Source organism: Rattus norvegicus, chromosome 1 (genome assembly GCF_036323735.1).
Source record: "Rattus norvegicus strain BN/NHsdMcwi chromosome 1, GRCr8, whole genome shotgun sequence".
Taxonomy (NCBI): Eukaryota; Metazoa; Chordata; class Mammalia; order Rodentia; family Muridae; genus Rattus; species Rattus norvegicus.
The window spans coordinates 44,558,343-44,564,828 of record NC_086019.1 but is presented as its reverse complement, the minus strand read 5'-3'; the positions used below and the strand labels follow the sequence as shown (position 1 = coordinate 44,564,828).

At 39.8% G+C, this 6,486-nt stretch overlaps 1 long non-coding RNA gene across 1 annotated transcript; it reads left to right on the top strand.

Moving 5' to 3' along the window:
- The first annotated feature begins 691 nt into the window (after positions 1 to 691).
- Positions 692 to 2,157, top strand: LOC120097707 (uncharacterized). Its single transcript, XR_005495274.2, has 3 exons — positions 692 to 871; positions 1,204 to 1,266; positions 2,023 to 2,157. It is a non-coding gene; the product is annotated as an uncharacterized LOC120097707 (long non-coding RNA).
- The last annotated feature ends 4,329 nt before the right edge of the window (positions 2,158 to 6,486 follow it).

The following is a 6,486-nucleotide window of genomic DNA, read 5'->3' as shown; positions in this document are numbered from 1 at the left end:
ATAAATAAATCTTTAAAAAAAACTGTCTTCTGACCACGCAGGAACAGGTACACAGACATACACACAAAATAAATAAATAAAGTGTTGAAAACAAAACAAAACAACATACTGTTACAACAGTCTCCATATTCTATTTGATAAATAATTCAATAAATTAAGTTTTCTAAATCTAAATTTTTTAAGATGTAAACTTCATTAGTAATGAAAATCACTTAGAATTAGTCTGGCACATTTTGAGTTATTTCGAAATGCTGAGCATGTGCTATACCTGAGTTCACTGACATACCTGGGAATGGAAGGAAAACATGTTATCACACACAAGGATTGAGGATCGCCTGTCTTGTAAGTGTTTTGGGATTCTGGCATACATCCTAACTTCACAATCCTATAAACCCAGTATAGTAGGGACTTGTTTAGGCACATGCCTGAAGCCTGGGAGTGAGAGCCCGCGAGAATGATAAAGACTCTTTGAAATTAGCCGAGCCTTCACCAAGTATCACAGTCACCTCTATCGCTCAGAGGAGATGCCATGAGCAAGGCAGACTACAGAAGAAACCATTTATTTGGGGGCTTAGAGCTGCAGAGGATTAGTTCATCATCATCATGACGAGGAGCACAGCAGCTGGCAGGCAGGTATGAAGCTGGAGAAGTAACTGAGGTCCTGAAGCACAGCAGGCAGAGACACTGAGCCTGGTGTGGGCTTTTGAAATCTCTAAGTCCACTCCCAGTGACATACTTCCCTTAACAAGACCACACCTACTCTAACAAGTCTATATCTCCTACTCCCCCCAAACAATTTCACTAACTGGAGATCAAACATTGAAACATATGAGCCTATGGGGTCCATTCTTACTCAAACCACTACTGCAAGGTATGTTGGAGATGGACTTTGAGGGATGTACTTTACATGTGGGGGAAAATATATAAAATTTCTGAACTGGCTGTTAGAGATTGCACCTCATACTGGTAGATTTATCAATCATTTGGGAAAACTTTATTAATATCCTATGATGGAGTAATAAATACTATCCTGCTGTAAAGATAAAAATGTACAGTAAAACAATTATTTTCTTTAGAAATCATTTCCCTAAAGCCAAGCTCTAACTAGTCCTGTGTAATTCAAATTAAATGCTATTTCTCATGCAAGCTCAAGCAATCCCTGTAGCTTCTTGTAAATTCATAGGTGTGTTTTTTTTTTTTTAGAAAATATATCTATAATTATCAATAGCAGTTTTGGCAAGTTAACCTTGAAGTGTTCTTCCAGGGGTGAGTTTTATATATCACATGAACCTTCATTCAGAGTTAACAAAGGCACAATAGACAAATGAACTTTATTTTTAATGCTGACAACATCAAATTAGTCATGCTCTTGAAGGTTTTTTGTTGTTGTTTGCTTGTTTTTTTTTTCTAAGTAGAGTTTGTGATAACATCAATGCTTACCATAGATAATGAATCATAGAAAAGTTTCTTAGCTTGATAATGAAGTGGCTTTACACGTACTTTTACCGATCATATGTGACCTACCTTGTATGTAGTTAATCCTCTGGCAAATAGCTGTCTAGATGTCTTAGTCCAATTTCCCTACAATGGTGATTCATGCAGTTTCCAAATTCCAAAGGTCACTAAAGGTTGCATTTGTGGAAATGTGGGAAGGCTGCATTTCACACAGTCACCACAGGCAAAGTTCTGTCATCATTGATGTATTGCCAAAGGGACTCAACCCTTCAAACATGAAATTACACATTTCCTCGACTAATGCCTTCAAGGAGCAAAAGGACAACAGTAGTTGGAAAAATAAAATCTCATATCATATTGATAATTAAAAGTGATACTTATGGGATAGTAAAAAATAGTGAGCTGTTCCTTACAAGTTTTAAAACATGTGTGTGTGTGTGTGTGTGTGTGTGTGTGTGTGTGTGTGTATGTGCGCGCACGCGCACGCGCACGCAGGCACGCACACGTGTGCGATGGTCAGACAACAACGTGAAGAATTCTGTTATTTCACCTTTACATGTGTTCCAGAGAATCAGCTCAGTTTTCCAGCTTCCAGATTGTACATTGAAGCTCCACCTTGCCAGCTTCAAAAGAATCTTATTGTGTCACGTTCAGAGGACAAATACTATGATAGCAGTTCCTATCTCCTTACACCTCACTTTTAGGTAAGTAGTAGCTAATTGTCCTGCTTTTTAAATACTGACTAAACATATTTCACAAGGCTGGTGCATGTTATTTGCATGTTTCCTTGTGACCCTTTCATATGGCGTTAGCATCCTCAGTTTTTCTGAGGAATCAGACCCTCATTATAGTTCATCTTGACCTTGATGCTTGATTATGAAAACATGTTATTCTAGCAAGCACAGGAGAGGCTGGGGTGTCTGTGCATGCACACAGAAATCTGGTCAAGGACAGTTCATCATCCTTACCTTGCACTTTAAATTCTCAAATCATTTATTCTCTCCTCTCCTCTATTCTCCTTTCTTCTCCTCTCCCTTTTTTCTCCTCCCCTCCCCTCTTCCTCTTCCTCTGCCCTCTTTCTTTCTCTCTTCCCTTCTTCCTTCCTTCCTTCCTTCCTTCCTTCCTTCCTTCCTTCCTTCCTTCCTTCCTTCCTTTCTTTCTTTCTTTCTTTCTTTCTTTCTTTCTTTCTTTCTTTCTTTCTTTCTTTCTTTCTTTCTGAGACATGGTTTCTCCGTGTAGCTCCTGCTATCCTAAGACTTACTCTGTAGACCAGGTTGGCTCAGAACTCAGAGATCCACCTGACTCTACCTCCTAGATGCTAGGATTAAAAGTGTGCGCCTCACACCCAGCTGCTTTCTGCCCGCCCCCGCCTCGCCCATTGCCACGCCCACTCCAGTGGAGTCTGTGTGACAGGAAGCTCTTGTGTTTTGTTTCTTTGCAGAACAGAGGCCTGTGCCTAGAATGGCTTGGCCTCCTGGAGGTCCCTGGCAGTCTCCCTACAAAAAGAAGATGACTAGGGTCTATGCTTGCGGTAGAGGTGCCTTCTGTGTTTTAGCCTTGGTGACTTTAGCAATTTTAAGCCTGTCAACAATATCTGATTTTAAGAATATAGCAATGTGGGAAGATGGTCATGTACCTTTAGATGTCTCAGGAACTGAAAGTTCAGAGACGGAAACATCTCTCACCATCATGATCCTGATGAACTCAACGGCTGCGATGAATTCAGCTGCTGCACCCATTAGTTCCCAGCAAAGAGGAGAGAAATTAATTGCAGCTACTAAGAACATGACTGATCCAGAAAAGCCTTTCCCCCATTTTGGATAAGTTTTGTTTAGCATGATTCAAAACAGTAATGATTCTTTTAGAAAGAGCATAGACAAGTTCCAACAAGTTGAACAAACTTATCAAGAGTTAACTATGGTTATAAAAGTTTTCTTACTAATCTGAGGGGCCAAAAATATAGAGTTTAAATTTTATTATGACAAAGATAAATGATGAATACATACCTGGTGCCCACAAATCTGGCAGTATAACTGCAGTTTTTTAAACTATTGTTTGCAGTTGAGAACTGTTTCCTAGACTGTATGTTTAGCTTTCCTCTCTACAAGGGACATTTGGTGGGGTAATGAATAAGAGTTGGATGACTGCCAATTATGATGTACCTGTTCTAACTACTTAAATCTATGCCAAGAAGTAAAGCTTTTTGCAACAGCACACACCTCAAGTTTGTGTCTGTCACGCCGAATCTGCTCTCTACCTGAAATCCAAGCCTTGGTCCCTCTGCTGACACACTCCCCTGGGTGGTCTGCAGCAGCCCATGTCTTGTTTTGTTTTGTTTTGTTTTGCCTACTGAACCTTTTCTATCTTTAAAATATACTTCAGGATTAAATGGAGATGGCTTGAACTGGAAAGACCTGACACCTTCATCTTTCGTGCCACACAGATGTGTCAATAATTCACTTGCTGAGTATTTCCTCTTTCGTGTGCTCTATTATTTAATCGCCGTTCTTACAAGCACGATGATGATAGTTTTCTCCATACGCATTGCCTAACCACCTCTTAGAACTGCTATCTAGGTTTCTTCATCTTCTTCATCTAGTCTGCTATAAAACATTATTTATTACAATCCACATTAAAGACGTATTTATGTTTTTAATAAAGGTTAGATTTGTTGGATGTGTACGAGTGTTTTGCATGTCTATATCACACCACGGGCAATGCAGATGCCCATAAAGGAAAGAAGATGGTGCTGAACCTCCTAGAAGAGGGAGCTATAGGCAGTCGTGTGGTGCCATGTGGGTGCTGGGAGCTGAACTTGCATCTTCTGAATCATCTCTCAAGCTCCAACTTATTCACCTCTCTTAACTCTCCTGTTGTCCTTTCCTTGTCTTGATCCCTGTGTCTTTTTACTTCTTAATTATGACCTTCTATAGCTTTCACAATCACTAAAATCTGAGGGTCCTTATCCATGGATAATATGTATGTCAGAAGCAAATTTATACATAGATGCTATGCCTATATTTCACATCAATGTATTTGATATATTTGCAGTGCTTCTGGAACCTACTCACTTCACATGACCCTGAAGAAAAAAATACCTTAACAAAATCCTTTTGAAAAGATTGCCTATCACAATTAGTGTTTTCAGTTCTTTCTCTTTGTGTTCTCAGCATTTTCTCTCATGTGTCAAGTATGTAGTTTTTGGCCCGGTTTGATACTACATATTTTATAGTCTCTGATATCATCTCTAAAAACCTTACGCTTATCTGTGTGCCACACATAAATTTCTGGAAACCTCATTGCTATTCAGCCTCATCAAATTCATCATTTCACCTTTCTCTGGAGTCACAAAAAATCTCCAAAGATCAAGTAAAGACAAATAAATCATAATCTAAGCTCAGCTTTTCAAGAACAGAAGCATAGAGCAAAAAAGTATCAGAAATTGTGCTGGAGAGACAGATGAGCATTTAAGAATATTTGCTGTTCTTGCAGAGGATCCAAGCAATATTCCTGGTACCCATGCCTGGTAGATCACAAATGCACTGTTATGTGATCTACTGCCTTCTCAGATTTGCAGATACTCCCCCAAGATGGCATCTATAAACTGAGAAGACAAAAATAAAAAAAACTCTTTTTGTTAAGGTATGAGAAGGTGTAAACCAATATAACCTCACCAGCTGTGCAGTCAGAGGGTCTGTGTCTAAACTTTCAACCAACCACACTCACCTTCTGTGCCTATGTGGTCAAGTTACTTGAAAGATCAGACCGTGGACCTCCTTGTGTTTCTTTCATAATGTAAACAACTTTTCTCACCACAAAAGTAAGTCTGCAAAGGATGTTGCTCAGTGCACACAAGGTGCTTTCACATAATCTCACAGCCAACTTCTTGTCAGCCACAGAGTCTGACAAAGCAAAGGGAAGAGGAGAAGGACGCTTCCTGGTGTTGGAAGTTCCAAGTCATCTTTGTTATCCACTTTACTCCAGAGTTCTCTTTGCTAAAAATCACATCACTCCCACCCCAAGGGAGTGCAAGAGATGGTGATGACCAATATCCTCCAGTGCTCCAGTAGTAGAGGCCCTGGCTGTGAAGTTCCTGATAGAAAAATGTGATTTGGAAGGGCATCCTGTGACTAGAACGGCAAACACAGATGGCCCAGGTTTCTGTTTAGGGCCAATTTTCTGAACCATGTCCATGACAGCTGGTTCATCTGAGATGTTCTTACCAAAAGGAGAAGCAATCAGGTGGCCTGGCTCCCACTCAATGGGATGGAACTCATGGAACTGGATACAATTAGCATAAATTTGCAGGGTTTTTGATTCAGATCTCCTTCTACAGCTCTTTCAAATGGAAGCCTGAGTTTGCAACTCAGATTTTCTGGCGTTTCCTTCTTTCTCTCTGTGCCACACCACCAGTAGGGGCAAGTTAAAGATAAGGATGAAAGGCTCATTTTAGCTAAAGAGAAAGCAAAATGTGACGTGAAACCACAAAACGAGCATGTAAGTCACACACACACTGCCAGCATTGTTCTGTTTAATTTATCAGAAAGAGTGCTATTTAACTTTTGTGTTTAATTTATCAGAAAGAGTGGTCAATGGCCACTCTGAAAAAAAAAATAGTCTGAGGCAGAAAGTTCAGTGACATCTGAAAATCATAATCATTGAGGGAAGATACTGAACCCCTCTTCCATTCACGCTGTGACTCTAACTTGTCAGGGTTGGGAGGTGGCCCTTAGAAAGTAAGATTGTGAAGACTGCAGTTTCTAAAGTGAAGTTAGCGACCTTATTAAATAGGCACAAGGTAGCCCCTTGCTTCTTTGACACTGTCTGGATGAGCCAAGAAGAAGCCATCTCTGAACAAGAAAAGGGGCCTCAACAGACACCAAACTTGCAGACATTTTGATCTTGGATAATCACACCTGGAGAACATAAATTGTTTTATTCATAACCCACCCAATTCGTGGCATTTTGTTATAGTAGATAGAACAGATCAAATAAAGACCAATGAGATTGCTACAATTTTTGTTTTGTTTT